At 37.9% G+C, this 22,414-nt stretch overlaps 1 long non-coding RNA gene across 1 annotated transcript in view; it reads left to right on the top strand.

Annotated features, from left to right (window-relative positions):
* Positions 1-1,636: 1,636 nt before the first annotated feature.
* The window catches only part of LOC112406201 (uncharacterized), a 73,014-nt gene continuing 52,236 nt past the window's right edge, over positions 1,637-22,414 (top strand). The window contains exon 1 of the long non-coding RNA XR_003004505.1: positions 1,637-1,720. This is a non-coding gene — a long non-coding RNA (uncharacterized LOC112406201). The remainder of the gene's footprint in view (positions 1,721-22,414) is intronic.

The following is a 22,414-nucleotide window of genomic DNA, read 5'->3' as shown; positions in this document are numbered from 1 at the left end:
AAGAAAAGCTTTTAAGAAACTTTTTACTAACCACTTAATAGTGGGGAAGCTTCATATGTGTCAGGAGCCTCCACTCCTCTTCCTTCCCTCAAACCTGTATGCAAACAGAACATCCCATACCTGAGCACAGCAAAAACCAGCAGGACATCCTAAAGTAGTAGCTTCCATGTAACTAGAAATGAAGCATTCATCTTCCACTGAAGAGGAAAAAAGTTGCCTCATTGAGTGAGGCTTAGGGATAGGACAGAAGTATTATTGAATCCATTCCTTGGTAATAAGTATCAAACAAAAAGTTTAAACACTTAATAGCTTGTTTTCCAGATTTATAAAATATGGATGAATGTCATAATGTCTGTTAATGCCAAAATGGCTGTGTCAGACTGTCCCTGGTTTCAAAATGCTCACAAATATCTTCTCTCCCTCTCTCTCTCTGCCTCTCTTACCAGAATTTCAGAAATGGAGTCCTATGCCCTACTAGTTTTTTTACTCTACATCAACCTCAAGAAAGCATTAGAGAAATGATATTTCTTTTCTGTCATTTGTTTTGCCTCCCCATCCTGTCTTTTAAAAAAATAATAGCAGAAAATTTAGATTAGTAGCGGGGAATCAAAGAGAAAAATGGCAAGGAATGTGTAGTAGAATTGATGTAATAGCCTCAGAAATATTGAGGGTAGGCCACTTATTTATCTGGGTAATGCTCACTGAGACAATAGGACTAGATAATGGGAAGGCATATTCAAAACTCTTTGGGGACATAAAATCATACCTTATTTACACTTCTAATAATTTTTATTCTTACCTTCCCAGGCTCTTGCCATATGGCCATTAAATCATAACAAAGCATAGATCAGGAATTCGAATACTTGATCATCATGAAAATTAATCTAGAAAAGTAAACAAATAAAAATAAATCAACCTTTTACGACCTTCAAGGCCTCCTCCCTAAATCCTATTTTCATGCAATGCCAAATCACCAAATATGCTTATTTATACTACCAATAGTCACAGTTATCATTTAGATAAACTGCTAAATGTGGAAATTCTAGAGAATTTGCCAGATAACTTTTTGGTGGATAACTTTCTGATTTCATTCTAAATTATTGATATGAACGTTTAAGCTTCATACTTATGCAGCTTTTTTATGACTGTCCTGCTGGAAAGTATTTTGTATTCCTTAATACTGTAATAAACCATGAGAACATAATTAGATGGAATATATAAGACTTTTCATCTTTTCTATTTCTGTTCAAATAGAAATATTTGCAGAATAGTCACTGTAGCAAAACTGAGTTTTCATGTTTAATCTTTTTTGTATGTGACCCTTATCTCTTGTTTCAAAATTCAATGGTGTTTGTAGTTAAGAAGTTGTTTTCTATTGAAAATAATCATTAACAGGCCTAAGCGGTATTCTGCATCCTTTTTCTTTCAGTTGATTTTTAAGAATTATTACAATGAAACATTTTTGGAAAATCTCAATATATTAATTACAGATATACATATAGTTATTTAAAAATATATATCAGAGCTGGCTTTAATCTTTGAAGTGTGTTGCTATCCACTTTGATGTGCAGGTCATCTCACCTGTTTTTTGTTTTTTTGTTGTTCAAATGTTCAATCCAGGTTCTACATGGTCAGCTATTATGAGCGGAATCACAGAATAGCAGTTGGAGCTCGCCATGGTTCAGTGGCCCTGTACGACATCCGGACTGGAAAGTGTCAGGTAAATAAATCATTATGACTTCTTCTCCATAAAGGGCGCAAGTTATTGAAAGGAGTGAGAGACCAGCACTTCACCAGTTGACGTGCTGAGCTGCTGGAACATTATGGATAATGCTAAAGGGATCAATAGTTTAATGAAGGACTGAGAGAATATAGACCCCTACTGTCTTTACTCACTGGGAATGAAGAGTTGCCACAGATGGGTTCATAATAGAGCCTTGAGTAAGGTGGTACGCACTACTCACAAACCACTTTGCAATAAATCTTTTCTTCTTTTAAACAAAGTTTTCTGAATTTCTTATTTTTGCCTCGTTTTCTGAAAAAAAATTGGTGATACATTATTATGATTAGTGGCTAAACAAAAATTAGTTTTCTGACTATGTAAAATGAGATCTTTAGCGATTATAAGACAGTATTCTACTCAGAGTTCAAGAAAGGCAGAAATCATAATGGCATTTAGTGTGGATATGTAAGGAAACTGAGTCTCTATTTGAGATATATTCCTTTTTTATACTTTTATAACTTTCTCTGCTTTTATAAAACTTCATTGTTTATGAGAAATTCTTCTCGGTCTTGATCTTGAGTCCTTTGTTCTCCGAATGTACCGGTTGTGTAGATGGAGCAGGTCTAGCCCCACTTTACATGTAAGTGAATCAAAGCTCCCAGACTTTAAATCTCTATTCCAGAGTCACACTGTTAGTTAATGGCAAAAGCAGGGCTAGGCTCCACCCTGATCATTGTGAATTTATTGTGGTCATTGATAAATAGTTCCAAGCTTGCTTTCATTACTGTCCAATAACTTCTTATTTTTCACTGTAGCATCTATCAATGCTGATATATTCAGTCAGGAATTAGGAATTGTATTCAACCGTAGTATTAGATGGATATATTCAACTGTATTAGGAATTTCCAGAAGGAATATGAAGAAATACATCAGGATGTAGCTAAATTTTAAATTGCCTCTTAAATTTAATAAGCTATTAAGTAGTTCTCCAAAAGTTTCTCTGGCAGCTTTCCGTGAAATAGTTCTAAGGGATGGTAACAGGTATTGGGGGTAAAAGTTTCAAGGGTCAGACAAGTTTGGGGGTACTGTTCGAATATAACACGTTTCTTTGCGCAGGCCTTCTCAGAGGCTCTAATGCATGAGTGTGCATTGTGCATTTCCTGGAAGTGCGTGGAATATGCATCATTTGCCACACTGATGTAACTATTGAATATCCTTTGTGTGATTTATTTTCTTTAAAAGACTTTAACTCCTCATTGGTGACTGTATTTCTTTACTCTGAACTCTCACTTTGAGCAATGAAACCACTCTGAATACTTGCTTAAAAATGAAGTTACATATTGTCTATAACATTCTCTCCTAAGAGAGACAGATTCTTCAAACAGCATTTTCAGAATCTCTTTTGGTAAATCAATTTTTAAAAATTGGAATGCAGTTGACCCTGAACACCGCTGGGGTTAGAGGTGCAGACCCACATGTAACTTATAGTTGACCCTCCTTATCCCTGGTTCCTCCATATCCCTGGTTCTGCGTCCGGGGATTCAACCAACCCTGGATGGTGTAGAGCTATAGTATTTACTATTGAAATCTGAGTATGAGAGGACCCTCGCAGTTCAAGCTAGTGTCGTTCAAGGGTCAACTGTATATTATTATTAGCCAACTTGAGAGAAATAAGGCACAAACAGCAACAAGGTAAAGGCAAAAAAAAATTGAATAAGGGGACCTTTTCAACTTTCTTTAAAAAAGAAGTGAGGAAATCATAGAGAGGACACTATTGCCACCAACAGAGAGAAGAGTGAGACAGCGTGAGCACGGTGACAAAACCCAAAGAGGAGTGAAAGAACAGCAATGAAAAACTAAAGAGAAAGCAACAGACTGCCCTGAGCATACATATCCTGACAGTTTTTTCCTCCTGCGTGGTCTCAGTGAAGATCTTGGTAACATGAAAGAAACATGAATAATTTGAATATCTTATTCTTTTTCACGAAATTATTTAAGAAACACTTACCAATCGATGACATTCTTTCTTAACAGGAATTTGTAATGTCATTCCTATTTCATTTTATTTTCTGTACATTATTTTATTACGCTTAGACATTTCAGTCTCCCCATGACATTTTTCTACCTCAGCTTCTTTATTTTGATACCCCAAACTGTCATTAGTGTCGAACGATGGAATAACCTTTACCTTCCAGTTCTGTGTGAAAGAGAAGGTTACCCTTTACTCTCATCATTCAGAGCATAAAAACAAAGGTAAATCTCTAAAATCAATCTTAACTACTTTTGCCAGTGACCAGTTTTATCCAGTGACAATGAGCTCTTAAGGGATTCTCTTAATTCTTTTATGGTATTAGTGTTGTAGTGTTTGAAATACGTGAGTCGACAGTTGAAACAGAATACACAAGTATAGTTGGCATGTTCAAAAAATGATATTTTAGAGGTGAATCAAAGGACTAAGAATTTTGAACTAGGAATGTAGTAAAGTATTTTTTGAATTAGTTATTGGAATCAGTGAACAGAGAGAGAGGGACAATTTTCCTAACATGAGCAAAGACAGAGAGATATGACATAAAAGATGTAGAAGGGATAATTAGTAAATTCACTGGACTCCAGGGGTAGATTGCAATTAGGTGGAAAGATAAGGGGCAACCACCTACATGATGAGAGTCACAAGTGATGGGAAGACCCGCTGTGGCCTGTCCAGGATGCCAGAGGCTGAGGAAATGTCCCTGGGCCCAGTGGAAGCAGAGGACCCATGGCTGAGGGAATAGGGGGAGGAACATATAGGTTCCCTGTCATCATCATTCAATTAGTTGGTAAAGGATAGATAGAAAAGTCAAATCTCTTTCCCTTACCTTTTGGCATTGGCGTCTTCTTTTTTTTTTTTTAATGTTTTCTTATGACCTGTTCTCAAACTAGTAGAGGCAATTATACAAAACCACAAGATAAATATGCATTCAGTCTGGAACAGGAATTTTACTTACATTAAGAGTTTACAAGCTATCGCCCAAACCTGCCTGCCACCCGTTTCAGTAAATATAATTTTACTGGAATACAGCCACGTCGTTCATTTAAGGATCGTGTATGGCTGCTGTGACACTACAGTGGAAGAACTGAGTTGTAGTAGCCAGCAAAGACCATATATGGTCCACAAAGCCTATCAAATGTATTACGTGGCCCTTTACAGAAAAGGTTTGCTGACCTCTGACTTAAGCAACTACAGGAGGAAGAGTTAACTCATTTAACTGAAAAGTGATTTAAAACAGTGTAGTGTAATATACTGGAGAAGAACAAATAGAAACTTGTGTGGCTTAAATCCCATCTCCATTTCATAAGCTTAAGAACATTGCTTAGGGCTTCCCTGGTGGCGCAGTGGTTGAGAGTCCACCTGCCGATGCAGGGAACGGGGGTTCGTGCCCCAGTCCGGGAAGATCCCACATGCCGCGGAGTGGCTGGGCCCGTGAGCCATGGCTGCTGAGCCTGCACGTCCGGAGCCTGTGCTCCGCAACGGGAGAGGCCACAACAGTGAGAGGCCCGTGCAGCGCAAAAATATATATATATATTGCTTTATTTTTCTGTGGTGAAGTTTCCTCACTACAAAATAGTGATAGAAATAGGGCCTATTATTGTGGGAAGTAAGGTAATTTATGTAGAATTCTTAGCAAGTAGTATTCAGTAAGTGTTGGTTATATTAAAATAAACTTGGAAATACATTACATCGCAATGAAATTACATGAATTGTGGAGATTTTAAAGATAAACCTTGAGACCTCAGAATGTTTGTAGATGGTCAGGGCTAGGACTTCCCACCCCTTAGTTAGGAGAGCTTTGGTGGAAAAGTCTGGCAGCACTGCCGTAGGCCATGTGTAGATTTCCTCTCTAAAGGTAGCTCTTACCTGTGGTGTTGGGCTGAACCTCCACTGATGATGGAAATCAGAAACTTTGAGGCAGTTCAGTAGTTAAAATCCTGCTGTGCTCCTAACTGTGTTTTTACTTGGCAACTGCTAGCAATTTAGGAATATACCTGACTTGAATTCTGCTTAATTTAAAAAAAAAAAAAAAAAAAGTAGCTCCTGATGAAGTGCTTTAAATTGTATTGGGAAAGCAGCCTTCTTGATAAGCAGTTAATTAGGTTCCATGAATCCTTAGAGCTACAAGTGTGTGTTTGGTTAAATCAGCAATGCAAATCTTCCCTCTAACAATATTTGCCTTTGGTTTGGCAGACTTGTTATTATCTGTCTCTGATTTTCCAATCCTTTTTGGATGCGTTCTTTGTAATAATAACTGCTGGCTCTGTGCAAGATTCTCTTCGGTTCGTATTAGCTAGTTTTTCTTAGGAAGTTTGGGTTGTGTTACTTGGTGGTATCTAATCCACTTTGGTAAATCTGGGCACTTATTTTCTTACTTTGACATAACGTGACCAAAAAGGCAGTGATATATGAGAGGAAGAAAGTGTGGCCAAAGTCTTATCTAAATCTTAAATTAGTAAAAGAATTTTATTATTGAAAAATTTAAGTAAATTCCATAAAGAACTCAATTTTGAAGCCCCACACTTTCCAGTGCCTGCTACATAGTAGTTTCACAATAAAATTCATTCATGTTGATCAAACAAAATACCCTGAGTCTTTGGAGTAAAAAATATAGTAAGAAATATAATATGACATGGTAAATGAAAACAAAGTATGCCTCAGTTCTATCAAAAATATATTTGTAATTTGGATATAGTTACATTTTAGTATGTCAGTAACCCCTCATCAAACTTGTTGTTTCTGTATAAAGGATAATAGAATGTCTTTTCAGAAATAGCATAGAGAACCTCTTTCTTGTGAGTCATGAAAATACACCTATATTTCAGTAGTGGACCATGACCAGGCCTGCTGTGGGTCAGATAATGAAGGAGAAAACAGAAGTGAAGATTGATTGTTATAGAATGGTAGTAACTGAGGTCTCACTATAGTCCGTTATAGATAGAGCAGGAGGTGGATTCTGGAATGCTAACATGTGCCCCATCACGCAGCCTAATGCTGTAAAAAGCAATGAGCCTGCAGGCTGAGCTCCTCTGGCCTTACAGATTCCTTACTCCACGTGGAAAGAAGGAGGCTACAGGTTATTTCGTCCACTTACTTTACCCTTATCTCCTGAATGTCCTCTGCCCTGCTCCTTTGCTAATTCCATGGTATTGAAAGCAACCCTAAGCTCTGTTCAGATCCATTTTCACTGGTCTTTAAACCTTAATTTATCCCATCATTGTCCGGCACGGCTTACCTTCATTCTTCAACCAACAAGACCTCACCGACTGGTCCAGTCATGTTGTTATATACAGGCATCTGCCGAGCATCTAACTAAACTAGTGAGAAAATCAGAAAAACCACAATTACCTTTAAGCGATTATGGAATATGAGGACCACAGCCTCGTTGCTTTCCTGTCAGCCTCCTCTTCCCGTGTTCCCATTCGTCCTCAACTGCAAAGTCACTTTGAGAACTAGACTTATTACATTGTGAGGAGACTCCATTTCATTCATTAAGGCTCCAGGGCATGGGGTCTACAGCATGTATAGTTTCGGAGACTTCTATTGGGTTGGCCAAAAAGTTTATTCAGGTTTTTCATAAGATGTTATAGCAAAACCCAAACAAACTTCTTGGCCAACCCAATATTTAAGAAAAAAAAAAAATCAGAGGCCTGCATAAAATGAAACAAAAACAAACTATATATATATATATATATATATATATATATATATATATATATATATATATATATATATATATTTCATTAGCTTAGCTTCATGGTAAATCCACCTTTCTGGCGCCTTTAAAAAATGCATTTCCTAACCCTTACTGTACCTACCTTTGTACTTCTCTGGTCTGTGACACCCCCTCTGTCCCACACCTTCTAGTTTCCACCTTGACAGAGCGACTGAAATCATACACTCCAACACACTAGGGTTGTCTCGCCATACCACGAGCAACGGGCCCCTTGCCCTCTTAGTGTAGTTTAGTAGAACTGGTTTCCCTCTCTCTCAAATTCTACCTTCACTTCCATAGCACCACCACCTGACTTGATTTTCCTTTTATTATGTCCTTAGCTAGATTTCTTAATTTCTTGGGGTACCCTAATGTTAATTCTTACCACTCCACTGCCCAGAGTACAGATTTCTTCACTTATCTGTTCTTTTTCCTGACTTTGGCTAAGAATTCATACATTATAATTGACCCCATTTCCTCTGAGCAGGTGAGACAAATCAGGTCAACAGCCTGGGCTGTTGGGTGATTTGTTGCAAACACAGTGAAGATTTCAATAAATGCCCCTTTCCCATTACCTTGGGTTTTAGATTATATTGAAATGTCTGATCTCACTGAATATATAAAGTTACTGTGTACTCATAGGTGAAGCACTCCTGGTAAACAAAAATGCTGAGAATAAGTCACATTAAAATAGTGAATATTGGCTCCTTTTTTATTCATGGTTCTATTGAAATTTATTTCTGACCATCCTCTGAATTCCTTATACCCCTTGTAAGTTATGTGGCCGTCTCAAATTCTTGTATCCATATTTCTGACTCAGATAAATGCAGTTTCTTTGCTGGTATTTGTAATATACCAAATTTAATATTAAATTCTATTAGCAAGTTATTGATTTCCTTTTATTTATTAGGGAAGTCAGTCTTAGAGCAGATCCTGGAGCCACACTGCCTTGGGTTCAAATCCTTGCTCAGCCCTTACTAGCTTTGAGGCTGAGAGCATTGTACTTAAATTCTCCGTGCTTTAGTTTTTTCATCTATAAAATGGACACAATAACCATCTTAGCATCATGTTGTAAAGGTTATATATTTATATATAAAGCAAACATCAGCCAATAATAAGTGCTTAAAAATGTTAGCCATCATAATTATTATTTAGTCATTGGTTAAATAAGACAAAATCAGTCAGCCCTGAACTGTTTCCTCCTCCTCAGGTATACATGACTTCGTACAAGCCAGATCCATTACAATTTCTATTTTAGGAATTTTTTTTTTTTTTGCCGCTTTTTATTCCAGAACAATTTGATAAATCTTAAAAGTAGAATGAGTAGAATATCAAACCAAGTAATTAGCCAAGTTAAGATTATACTTACTGTTCTGTCCTCAACCATCCAAGTTTAATAATTATTCTTTTGTCTATCCTGATTTTTTCTATAGCATTAATCTATTGTTCTACTGATATATTTTTTAGTAATTTTTTGAAATCATTACAAATATTACTTTTCATGTTACTGCTATATTAGAATCTTTCTGAGTGAAGCTGATTTTTAAATATGGTATTCTCAATTGCCAGTATATTCCAATTTTTGGCCCATCTGTTTGTATATATTTAAAGTCATATATTAAATAACCCCCACTGGGTTTTCTTCAAGGATTTTATTACTGTGTAATTTTCCACATCTGTTTTCTTCAGCATCCTTTTTAAGATAAGAAAGATTAGGTCAGTGAAATTTTCAGTTTCTCACTTGTTAGGCAGCATAATTTTCTTTGTAGTTTCTCTTGCTTTCAACAGGCATAGCTGTGAATGTTCTCATTCTCTCTTATTTGCATATCATTTATTCTTTATCCTTTCATTACTTATCTCTGTTGAAATTCAGTCTAGTTTATTTATAAATTTACCTCTTTGGATAAATTACAAGCCTTTTTGTGCTACTTAGATGGTTGCCTTTATAACTCAAAGGAAAACGGTAGTTAGGATCTTAAGGATTGTTGTTACTTTATTTGGAGTTGGTTGAAAATTTTTTCATTCTGCTTCATCTCTGGATCTGGCAAGCTGTGGCCAATTCCCAATTCTTTCTTCCTTCCTTCCTTCCTTCCCTCCTTCCTTCCTTCCTTTCTTTCTTTCTTTCTTTCTCTCTTTCTCAGCATGAAGCTTTGAAGCTTCCTGTAACAATTATTTTCTTACAGGAATTATTTTGTTTTCGTTGGCAGTAATGACCTATGATACCTGGCCAGTTGAAATTGAGTAATTTCTGTAATTTCCATGAGAAGTCCAGATATAATGCTTGAATGATTAGCATTTACATGAGAGCAAGGGAAGAGGAAGATACATAACGGCTGGTGAAGGAGCAAGTCAACCTCTCTTTTTCTCTGGAAAATGAATGAGATTTATTAATTGCTTCTTCAGATTATAAATGTAATTCATGCTTATTAAAAAATAACCTCAAAAAAAAAAAAATAACCTCAAGCAATAATAAAATATTTAAAGTGGAGAGTTAAAGTCCACTGAAACCTGTCCCTTAGAGTTAACTCTTGTTTAGCTATATATTGTAAATACTTTGAGTCTTATTTCTGTGATATACAAATAATATTATTCCCTCCCTCCTCCCCAATAATATAATAGTTTTCTGCAACCCGTTTTATTTTTACCTAACAATGTATCATTTCTCCCTGTGAGTCCATATAGCTCATTCAATGATAGCAAGTAGTGCCTACTATTAGTTGCAAACAAAGCAGGTGTGGATCCTGCCCTCAAGGAGCTTCTACTCAGTGAGAAAAGACAAGAAAATATCATGGAGTGAGATGATAATACAAAGGGATGACGGGTACCTACTTCAGGCATTCAGGGGTGAGCGCATTGAGGGGGTTTCATTTAACCCGAGACTATGTGACCATCTAGAAGAAGAGCGTTATAAGGTCAAGGGGCAGTCAGTACAATGACTAAGGTGGGAATAACATTGGAAAGTTCGGGGAACAGAAAACAGACAACCGCAAAGGGCATTCAGTTTGTGAGCAAGTGGAAGATAGATTTGAGATGGGGTGTGATAAGAAGGCAGGATCTGATCATGAAGGCTAGGGTGGGGATCTCAGATTTTATTTCAGTGTGATGGGTTACCACTAGAGAATTTCAAGTGAGGAAATTATATGATGTTACATGATTTTTTTTTGGCAGTTTGTTTCATAGTTGATTTCTAGTTTCATAGCATCATGATTGGAAATATATGACGTTTTTAACAATTATTTTTTGCTTGCTTTGCTTTTGAAAGGCTTTTGTTCTTTACTTCACAACTTTGCAATCACAAGAGACATAGTAGTCTGCAGCCTAAAAAAAAATCTTAATAGTACATCATAGCTAAACTTCCAGGTCAAACACCATTGATCTAACATGTTCTTTACAGAATGTAAAATACTTTATCAAACTATTATTCTGTTGATGAACTATTCACATTAAGTCCAGCTCTGTGTTCGTACATACAAAGCTGCAGTGAGCATCTTTATAGACTGCTGCTTTTCTCTCTGTAGGATAGGTCCTAAAACCAGGAACTGGTTTGATCTGTTTTTACTTTAAAAGATTAATAGCTGCTGAGCTGGGACTAGGGTTGTTAGAGTAGTGGTGGAGAAATGTGACACATAAAGGATATGTTTTGTAAGTAGAGCCAACACGTCTTGATGATGGTTCAAATGTAGGGTGCAGGGTGTGGAAAGTTCAGGGAAAGGCAGTGGTGAGAGAAAGGAAGAGTTCAAGGGTGACTCATAGATTTGAGTCTTGAGCACCTAAATGGATTATGGTGCCATTAACGACTGAGAGAAAAGCAGGCGAGGTGTGGGATGAAGGTCAGGACTTAGGTTCTGGACATATTAAGTTTGAAGGGCTATTTTAATCTGTTCAAATGACTACATAATGTTCTAGTACACAGATGTAGAATTCATTAGCCAATCCTCTATCAATTAACATTTAAGTCCCCTACCCCCAGTTTCTCACCATCATAAACAGTGCTACATTGAATAGCCTTATTTATATAACTTTCTATGCCTATCTGATTTTCTTAGGGTAAATTCCTGGATTCACAGTGCTAGGCCCAAAGGTTTGTGCATTTGATTATCAGAATGCTTTGAAACTACTTTCCCACGGTCCATGCGCATTCATTTTTTCATACTTTCCCTAATATTCCTATGAATAACAGAATGACTCTTGAACTGCAATTGTTCTCATAAAAAAAAAGATGAAACTCCACAGTTGGTCTGTTTTGCCTTCTGTATTTTTCATCTTGGACCGTGGACTGTTTATTCATGAGTTATCACTTATTTTATTTATAAAAAAGGAAAATAAAAATAATTTTATGATAACTCTTCTCTGTATCAGATACCGTATTATGTGCAAGGGGTAAAAATAAATAAATATGAACTATTTCTTATAAAATCCCTCAAGGAATTTATACTCTGATCTGGAAGACAGACATAAACCCAGAGTTGAAATACTGTGATTGTCCTTTCCAGCAGGGCTGTCTAGAGTGCGATGGGAGAACACAGGAGGAACATGCGCACGGGTTTGTTTAGGAGTCTAGGGAGGATGGTCTGAAAGGGCTTTCTAAAGGAGAGGACGTCAGAACTGAGCCATTCACTATGGGAGTTAAGCAGGAAAGGGGAAGGGCGGGGCCATGATTCCAGGCAGAAGGCACAACACCTGCAAAGCCCAGAAGAAGAAGAAATGTAGTGGAAGCACGCTTATCAAAACCTGAACCTGAGAGGTGTTTTCCCCGTTATATGTGAGTGATTCACGTTACAGCAATCTTCAGATTGGCGTTACCCTGAGAAATGTACAAATCTTAGGTGAAAAACAGTCTTTCCGATAGGTAAGTAGAGACACCTCTCCTCTGTGATTTTTTTTTTGGGGGGGGGGAGGCCACGCAGCTTGTGGGATCTTAGTTCCCCCACCAGGGATGGAACCCGTGCCCCCTGCAGTGGACGAGCAGAGTCCTAACCACTGCACCACCAGGGAATTCCCTCTGTGACTTATTGAATGCTAACTCAGTAACATAGATTTTGTAAATAAAGTTTACATGGTGTTAGCAAAATGTAAAGAAAGAACTGAATACTGGCATTTCCCATAAATAATATTTTTAGGAAAAGTGGGCTTGGCAAGATATGAACATGTTTTCAGCGTGGGATTCAAATCGTTCTGATGAAAATAAACCAGGTTAATTTTCTCTGACACATTTAATTCTGGCAAGCATGCTAAGGCCACTACATATGGAAAGAAAGCTGACATTCAGGCTCAACAGCAGTGTCAGCAAACACACCTATATGAATAGAAGTTTGGAGAAAAATGTCTTCTCTCTAAAAATAACAAAGATTTTACTTCTACTTAAGAGGAGCAATGGGCCTTAGGGATCTGGGGGACAGTAAGATTGATGTTTCTTTAAGGCAGAGTTTTGAAGCTTCAGGCACAGTTTTCACTGAGCAGAAGTCCATAACGCTTATACATCAAGGGTACTTATGTGATGATTGCAAAAATTGCAGGGAGAATTGACTACAGTACTTAGGCCGACATTTTAGACATTTTCTTCCTGTTCTTTTCAGCAACTGGTTTTATGGCAGGTGCTTCCTATGACATTCGGGAGCAGCAACCAGAAATATGGCATCAAGGGTGATAATAAGATGAATGGTTGGAGAAGACAATGGTTTCCTGACGCTGTGTTGAAGAATTACCCAACAAGCTTCCCATTTTAAAAGTAAAATGCTATTTAGAGAAGAACCTCTAGGAAGAGAAACAGATAGCTGGGACAATGCTTGAAATTAGATCATCATTTATCTTGAAAGTTTAACAATTTTTAAAGAATTATTTTAATGGACTGAGTAGAGGTATATTTTTCTGTTGTCTGTCTGCCCCATCACTTACTGAGTATTTCTTATATCCCTGTTATACTTTGAATGGCAGTATTTAAGATTTTTACACCAAGAGAAAAAAATAATTCTTGGTAATATCTATAATTGGAAATACATGAGGTAGAGAGTTCAACTGTTTCCAAACCCAACAGTTATTACAAGCATTTCAACATCCTTGCAAAAGCATTAAGTAGACTGAAATGAATTTTGGTTCTCAAAATTCACATTTTATCTACACTTCTCAATGCCATTCAATTTCCTTCCTAGCCATTCATTTTCCTGTCAACACATAAAAAAATGAAAATACAAGTGTCTATTGATAGATAGATAGATAGATAGATAGATAAATTCTACATATATTTAGTCCAGAAAATTAAAGAATGCTAGGTAGGAGAATCACAGTACATTGAATTCATTCTGGATTCGGTGCCTTGTATTCTTTATATCCACTCTTGATATATAAAGGCCTTAAAGTGTGGCATATAGTAGTCATTGAATAAATATGAATCATAAGTACTCTAAAACATATATAATAGGGACATGAGTCTGTAGTTCATGATAGGTTCTAAAGAAATGTTGATAATGATTCAAAGGAGCTTGTCAAAATTTGGTAGCTCCTATCTCAAATAGAGCTCGTGATGGAGCTTACGTCTAGTCAGGGAGGATACACAGGTAACACAAAAGCCCTCTTATCTGGCACAGGTCAGCCTCAGAAGTTGCTCAGGTAGTCAAAGCTCTTGCTCAAGTGTGGAATCATATAAAATGATATATATCTTAAACACCTCATTTTAAGTTCCGTAAAGATAATTTTATTTTCCATCTCTTTTAACGTGAGACCAAGGCCTTTTCTTTCTATAATTGGTCCATTGATTATAGTTCTAGAACATTTTTCTTCCTAAATCACACCAGCTTTGGTTTCTTTAAGTAGATTGAGAAATTAAAGATACTCAGAAAGCAGTCTCGGAGTATAATCCTAGATGTTTATGCTTTTCCCATTCTTTTACAGTTGTCTCACTCTCACCTGATTTCATGAGTGTGTGTATGTCTATGTCTTTCTAAAACAGTCTCCCCCCTCTTATAATTTTATATGGTGTTTAATTCAACTACCTGTTTACACTGACAAGCAGAATTAGCATAGCTTTCGTTGACTCTGGGTCCCAGAGCTCACCTGGTGAGAGCAGTAGCAAGTGGGCCTGTTAACCGCTGGCATTCCTCACGTGGTGGGCGTCAGTCAGGATGTCTCACAGAGGGAGTACAGCGTATCGCTTAACCCCAAGAGTCGGCAAAACTAGAAGTCAGTTAGAGAGATCCTAGTACCTTCAATGCATGGTGCCTGGAAATATTTCCATGGCACTATGAAATGCAGAAGGGAATGAGTACTCAAGTGGGCAAGGTATTTACAACAGAGCAGGGATGACAAAGATGAAACAAATAAGTGCAATCAGGTGTTTCAGTGCTACAGTAGAATGGTGTGGCATGCCACAAAGAAAGAAAGGCTGAATCCTGGGGAGGTGGGAGACAAGAACAGGAAAAGATCCACAAAGAAGGTGATATTTGAGCTGAGGCTTGGGGGTATGGCGTGGGGGGAGAATAATTTTCTTTTTTCTATTGAAGTATAGTTAATTTACAATGTTGTGTTAGTTTCAAGTGCACAGCAAAGGATTCAGTTATACGTGTGTGTGTGTGTGTGTGTGTGTGTGTGTGTGTGTGTGTGTGTGTATACATTCTTTTTCAGATTCTTTTCCATTATAGGTTATTACAAGATGTGGAGTAGAGTTCCCTGTGCTCTACCGTAGATCCTTGTTTACCTATTTTATATATAGTAGTGTATATATGTCAGTCCCAAACTCCTAATTTATCCCCGCCACACACACACTATCTCCTCTGCTAACCATAAGTTTGTTTTCTATGTCTGTGACTATTTCTGTTTTGTAAATAAGTCCATTTGTGAGCTGAGTCTTGAGTAGGCGTTCCATAGGCACACAAGGAGGAAGAAACCTTTTCAGAGAGAGGATAAAGAGCATAAACAGAAGCACAGAGACTTGTTTAGCTTAGAGTACATTCCAGGGACTGTGAAGTTTTTGCTATGCTGGGAACCAAGGTTGCAAAGGAGTATAGAAGTCTGACAGGAGGAGAGAGAGAAAGCCTAGTAGTTAGGAGGGGGGAGATCACGGCAAGCCTTGCCTGGATAGATGGCCTCATGGAGTGGAGTCTTGTAGGTCAGGAGTAACAAACTCAAATGCCCACAGAGACCAGGCAGGTAGCATAAATTAATAAAATAAAGGTCAGCGTTCTTGGTTAATCTTTTCTTTACCCATTTTGATAGCACCATCCAAGAAATATTTGTCTTTCTTTATAACACTACCCTCGGTAAAACAACAGTGTAAGACTTCGGTAGAATGCCAGCTGGTACTGTACTTGAGTGTTAGGGACAGAATCGGGAGGGGCAGGGACCGTGTCAGACTGGAGAGCACGTGCTCCATGTGAAGGGATCAGCCATGTCTCAGGTCCTCTCAGTTGGTGCCATGTGGAACTGTGGGCCTGATCTGATTTTTCAAGATGAGCTGAAAATCTGGGTTTTTATTTAAAAACCTCCCAAGTGTTAAATGCTAGTGACTGGTTTTGAAAGTTTTTAGAGTATGCAGATCAACTCTACACTGGATGCGTAGTAGCAGAGAAAGCCTTCGAAGAGTTTCGAGCACGGGAGCAACGGGATCTCATATTCCATTTGGGAAGAGCCGGAGTCCAGAAGATGAGAAGAAGACTTGCTCTTGGAGGTTTTGGTAACGATCCAGGCAACAGTTGATCCGGACTTGAATGGCGATGTGGGTGGCCGAGTGAAGAAAAGGAGCAGGAAGCGTAACATACGGCAAGTAGCTTGCGATAAGCCTTCAAATGCGGCATTTTATATCTATACACTAAATTAAAATAGAAATTGATACCATAATGAAACAGTAAAAGCAACATTTTCTGGAGAAAAAATAAGAAAAAAAAAGTATGGGCCAGGTATGAACTGATAGGGAAGATGGTCATGTAAAAGGAAAGATGTAGTTGAGGCATAGAGAGGGGAGTTTTACAAATAAAAGAACTATGGAGTTGTTGGCAAGATTTAATCCTTAGGATGTTTTATTTACAAAGTACTAGAAGCCACAAAAGAGGCTTTCCATTAAAGAATTTATTATTTCATGTAACAGAACATCTAGAGGTGGCTGTTGAAGCAAGCAGCTCGATGGTATCGTGAAGGACCCCAGTGTTTGCCTCTCTTTCTCGCTGTATTCAGTGCATTGGTCTGTTAGGCTGGACCACCTCAGGATACAGGATGCTGCCACAGAGCCAGCAACCTATGCAGAGGACACCATCCGGAGGCAGAAAGAAGTTTTTAAAGCAAATAGGCCATCTGAGAAAGCCTGTTCTTATGTCTCGGTCCACCAAAATTGTATCGCATACTCATTTAAAACCCGTTGCTGGAAAAGAGAATGGAATTATCATGACTGACTAATTGAAGTTTACTCCTGAGATAGAAGGCTGTCACCTTTCCGGAACACAGGGAGTTGGCCTGACAAAGGCAACCAACATTGCCTCCTCAAGGGAATTTGGTAACACGGCCCTTGGAGTGTTGTAAGATGTGATAAACAGGAAAGTAGGTTGACGGTAGAGGCTTCGGAACAGATCTGGACTTGTGGACCTGCCCTTCCACCTACTATCTTTGAGGCTTTGAACAAGTTACTAGCCCTCTTTCCTCTCCTGTAAAAAAAAAAAAAAAAAAAAAAAGGGCATAATTTTAGGCCCTCTTAAAGACTTCATGATTATTACAATCTCAGTGCTCAGTAAATGGTAGTAGTGGGTTGACTAATAGTCATCTTTAAAATCCAGTTTTGAGTTTCTGAATTTGAAAGAGACTTTTGGTGTAAGAACAGCACTTCTAACGGGAAATATGTTAAAACAAAGTAGACTAATAGTAACATGACTTTAAAAGAATCAGCTTTCCCTTTTATTGGAACAGAAACAGTGAGCTAGAATGGTAAAGTACATGATAAGGCTCAAGAGACCTGGCTGTGTTCCCTTCTCATGTTCCGTCCAAGACCAAGGACCCCTTCCCTTTATCACACTAGAGGGAGAGGATTGCCCATGGTTACCTCCCACTGTCCCTGTCCCCTCCCAGCCTAACTGATCTTGTGCTCCGGCTTCAGAGTGAGCAGTGAAGCAGACACACTTGAAGACAGAGTAAATGCTTAGAAATAATTTGCATTTATTCCTTGAATGTTTAACTATTTAAGTAATTCTACTGTTCCCTAAAGTAATTTCTTTTTTTGTTTTCTTTTGTTGCGGTACGCGGGCCTCTCACTGTTGTGGCCTCTCCCGTTGCGGAGCACAGGCTGCGGACGCGCAGGCTCAGCGGCCATGGCTCACGGGCCCAGCCGCTCCGCGGCATTTGGGATCTTCCCGGACCGGAGCACGAAGCCATGTCCCCTGCATCGGCAGGCAGACTCTCAACCACTGCGCCACCAGGGAAGCTCCCCTAAAGTTATTTCTTAATCTAGACTATTTATTAATGCAGTGAAAGGCATTGAAAACATAGTTCACTTTCAAACAAATGTCAAGCGTAAGAAGACATCTGTATATTGCCCACCACAGCAACTTAAATACTTTTTCCTCATATACACTGAGAGTGGGCCTTTGTAGCCATAAGAAAGCCAGCTGCCATAAGCCTGTTGAATTTCTCTGGGTGAACATCCCGGCATATGGCATTGTGATTCTGTTGCTATAATTTATATAAATATGTTGCCAGAGATGAATTAAAACTTATCATTGTAAATCTACAAGGATACAGCTGTAACTCACAGGGATTTATTACCTGTAGACACGTATATCAGGCCTCTGGAATTACAGCCTCTACTGTAGACAGAGGTTAAAGAAGAAGGTAACAACTTACATGCCATTATACCTTTACAGCAGTTTGTCATTCATCGGTAGTGGTGTGAATACCAAATACAGCAGGTGGACCATCTTTCAGCCAACGAAGTCTAATTGGCCAATTTCTGCAAAAATGCTGAACAAAAGATCACCAAATGAGGAGTCAGAAAATTTAGTCTTAGACGCAATTACTAAATTTGTTACTTAAATCCTCTGAGCCTAAGTTTACTAGGTATAAGACTGTTTCTCAAAAACCTGTTATTCTACCCCAGTACACTTTGCATGGTTTTTGTGATTTTCATTCATTCATTTAGTCAATAAACATTTATTGAGTGCCTACTATATATCAGGCACACATCATTTTTTTAAGCTGAAAGAAATAATTTAGTCCAGCATCCTTATTTTTGCAAAAAAGCAAAGTGGGTCCAGAAAGATGAGGTGCTTTACGGAGGATAGGAAAGGGCTTTTGAAAACTGCAAAATTCATACACGAGGAAGTAATTATTAATTGTAATGCTAAGCTAGTATCCTTTGTAGGATGGTGTATATGTGTTTAGCTCTCCATGGATGTTTTCATCTCTCTAGGAGTTCCTTTTATATAAATTCACTGGGCATTGTCATATAGCATTGTTCTTTCCAAACCAGGTGACACATCAGAATCACGTAGGAAATTTCAAAATAGATTCCTCCTGCCTCAGACCTTCTGAATTAGAATAGAATCTCTGAGGCAGGGACCCAGATGTCTACATTTTTATTGGGTGCTCCTAGGTAATTCGAAGGCAGACTGGAGTTGAGAAACTCGGGGTTTACCAAACAAAATAACAGGTTATGTGAGGAGCAAACAATGTTTGGATTATTGTAAACTAACATTTTAAGTCCCCATGGTTTAGAAAATCAAATAATTTTAATATCAGGAAAAATAGCTTGCATTAGATCTAGAATCACATAGACTGAAATGGAGCCTTAGGATGAGTGGAACTTGATGGGGGGAGGGGTGTTACCATTGAGAAAGCGATGCAGCCACATGAAGGAAAGGTTTAGAGGGGAAAGCCCATCATAATCCACACCCCCTGCAAAGATCTTACATTTATATACTACTTATTCACATGTATAACTATTTGTAAGTATTTGTAATCATAATCTATACATCCCTAGATTTGCTTTGAAATATTACATAAAACCATAAAATTTTAGTTTATGAGGTTTTAGTTACTCCTTTCTATACCTAGATTTTCATACTGCATTTGATAATTACCCTAGTATGTTATACCAACCCCCCCGACAGAGCTTTAATCAACTGCTGTTGGGTACACATACAGCCTCCGTTTCCCTCCACAGAACCCTTTCTGATGACTTTTCTGTTCTTCAAATTACAACCGTGGGATTTTCTACCAGATAAAAGTCACTAACAGAAAACTTGCTTACAGAAGTCCAGTATCTTGTTAACTGCTTACAGCTTTGTCCCTAATGGAGAGTTTCCTCCAACTACTCAGATACAACACACGATTCAAGATTTCTGTCTCTCTGGATCTCTCTCACAATATGGTAGGGTCTTTTCTCTTGCTACAGCATCCATTCAAATCATTTATTAATTTAATAAATATTAAGTATTTGCTGTGTACCAGCTACTATGGTAGTGCTACTCACTATTGAAATAACGTATTTCTATTTAACGATTATGAGGAAACTAATGCTTCCTACAGAGACATACTATCAATAGAAGAACATTTTTAGCTGCCTTTCTTTTTTTTTTTGTAATCTTTATTGAAGTATAATTGCTTCACAGTGTTGTATTAGTTTCTGTTGTACAACAAAGTGAATCAGCCATATGCATACATATGTCCCCACATCCCCTCCCTCTTGAGCCTCCCTCTCACCCTCCCTATCCCACCCCTGTAGGTCGTCGCAAAGCACCGAGCTGATCTCCCTGTGCTATGCTGCTGCTTCCCACTAGCTATCTGTTTTACATTTGGTAGTGTATATGTGTCGATGCTATTCTCACTTCGCCCCAGCTTCCCCCTCCCACCCCGTGTCCTCAAGTCCATTCTCTATGTCTACGTCTTTATTCCTGCCCTGCCACTTTTTTGTGTATGGTGTTAGGTAGTGTTCTAATTTCATTCTTTTCCATGTAGCTGTCCAGTCTTCCCAGCACCACTTATTGAAGAGACTGTCTTTTCTCCATTGTATGTTCTTGCCTCCTTTGTCATAGAATAGGTGACCATAGGTGTGTGGGTTTATCTCTGGGCTTTCTATCCTGTACCATTGATCTATATTTCTGTTTTTGTGCCAGTGCCATACTGTCTTGATTACTGTAGCTTTGTAATATAGTTTGAAGTTGGGGAGCCTGATTCTTCCAGCTCCGTTTTTCTCTCTCAAGATTGCTTTGGCTATTCGAGGTCTTTTGTGTTTCCCTAGAAACAGCAAAACTTTTTGTTCTAATTCTGTGAAGAATGCCATTGGTAGTTTGATAGGGATTGTATTGAATCTGTAGATTACTTTGGGTAGTATAGTCATTTTCACAATATTGATTCTTCTAATCCAAAAACATGGTGTATTTCTCCATCTGTTTATGTCATTTTTGATTTCTCTCATCAGTGTTTTATAGTTTTCTGAGTACAAGTCTTTCGCCTCCTTAGGTAGGTTTATTCCTAGGTATTTTATTCTTTTTTGTTGTGATGGTAATTGGGATTGTTTCCTTAATTTCTCTTTCTGATCGTTCATTGTTAGTGTATAGGAATGCCAGATGTTTCTGTGCATTAATTTTATATCCTGCAACCTTACCAAATTCATCGATTAGTTCTAATAGTTTTATGGTGGCATCTTTAGGATTTTCTTTGTATAGTATTATGTCATCTGCAAACAGTGACAGTTTTACTTCTTCTTTTCCAATGTGTATTCCTTTTATTTCTTTTTCTTCTCTGATTGCCATGGCTAGGACTTCCAAAACTATGTTGAATAAGAGTGGTGAGAGTGGACATCCTTGTCTTGTTCCTGATCTTAGTGGAAATGGTTTCAGTTTTTCACCATTGAGTATGATGTTTGGTGTGGGTTTGTCATATATGGCCTTTATTATGTTGAGGTAGTTTCCCTCTGTGCCCAGTTTCTGGAGAGTTTTTATCATAAATGGGTGTTGAATTTTGTCAAAAGCTTTTTCTGCATCTATTGAGATGTTCATATGTTTTTTATTCCTTAATTCATTAGTATGGTGTATCACGCTGGTTGATTTGTGTATATTGAAGAATCCTTGCATCCCTGGGATAATTCCCACTTGATCATGGTATATGATCTTTTTAATATGTTGTTGGATTCTGTTTGCTAGTATTTTGTTTAGGATTTTTGCATCTATGTTCATCAGTGATATTGGTCTATAATTTTCTTTTTTTTGTGTGATAAACAAGACCCATATATATGCTGTCTACAAGAGACCCACTTCAGACCTAGGGACACATACTGACTGAAAGTAAAGGGTGGAAGAAGATATGCCATGCAAATGAAAATCAAAAGAAAGCTGGAGTAGTAATTCTCATATCAGACAAAGTCGACTTCAAAATAAAGGTTATTACAAGAGACAAAGAAGGACACTACATAATGATCAAAGGACCAATCAAAGAAGAAGATATAGCGATTATGTTTATGCATACAATGTAGGAGCACCTTAGTACATAAGGCAAACGCTAACAACCATTCAAGGGGAAATCGACAGTAACACAAAAATAGTAGGGGACTTAAACACCCTACTTACACCAATGGGCTCAGATGTTTCTGTGCATTAATTTTATATCCTGCAACCTTACCAAATTCATCGATTAGTTCTAATAGTTTTATGGTGGCATCTTTAGGATTTTCTTTGTATAGTATTATGTCATCTGCAAACAGTGACAGTTTTACTTCTTCTTTTCCAATGTGTATTCCTTTTATTTCTTTTTCTTCTCTGATTGCCATGGCTAGGACTTCCAAAACTATGTTGAATAAGAGTGGTGAGAGTGGACATCCTTGTCTTGTTCCTGATCTTAGTGGAAATGGTTTCAGTTTTTCACCATTGAGTATGATGTTTGGTGTGGGTTTGTCATATATGGCCTTTATTATGTTGAGGTAGTTTCCCTCTGTGCCCAGTTTCTGGAGAGTTTTTATCATAAATGGGTGTTGAATTTT

The sequence above is a fragment of the Neophocaena asiaeorientalis genome, unplaced genomic scaffold (assembly GCF_003031525.2).
Source record: "Neophocaena asiaeorientalis asiaeorientalis breed wild unplaced genomic scaffold, Neophocaena_asiaeorientalis_V1.1 scaffold124, whole genome shotgun sequence".
In the NCBI taxonomy this organism is placed as follows: Eukaryota; Metazoa; Chordata; class Mammalia; order Artiodactyla; family Phocoenidae; genus Neophocaena; species Neophocaena asiaeorientalis.
Note: the sequence above shows the minus strand (reverse complement) of the source record. Positions and strands in the feature narration are given on the sequence as shown.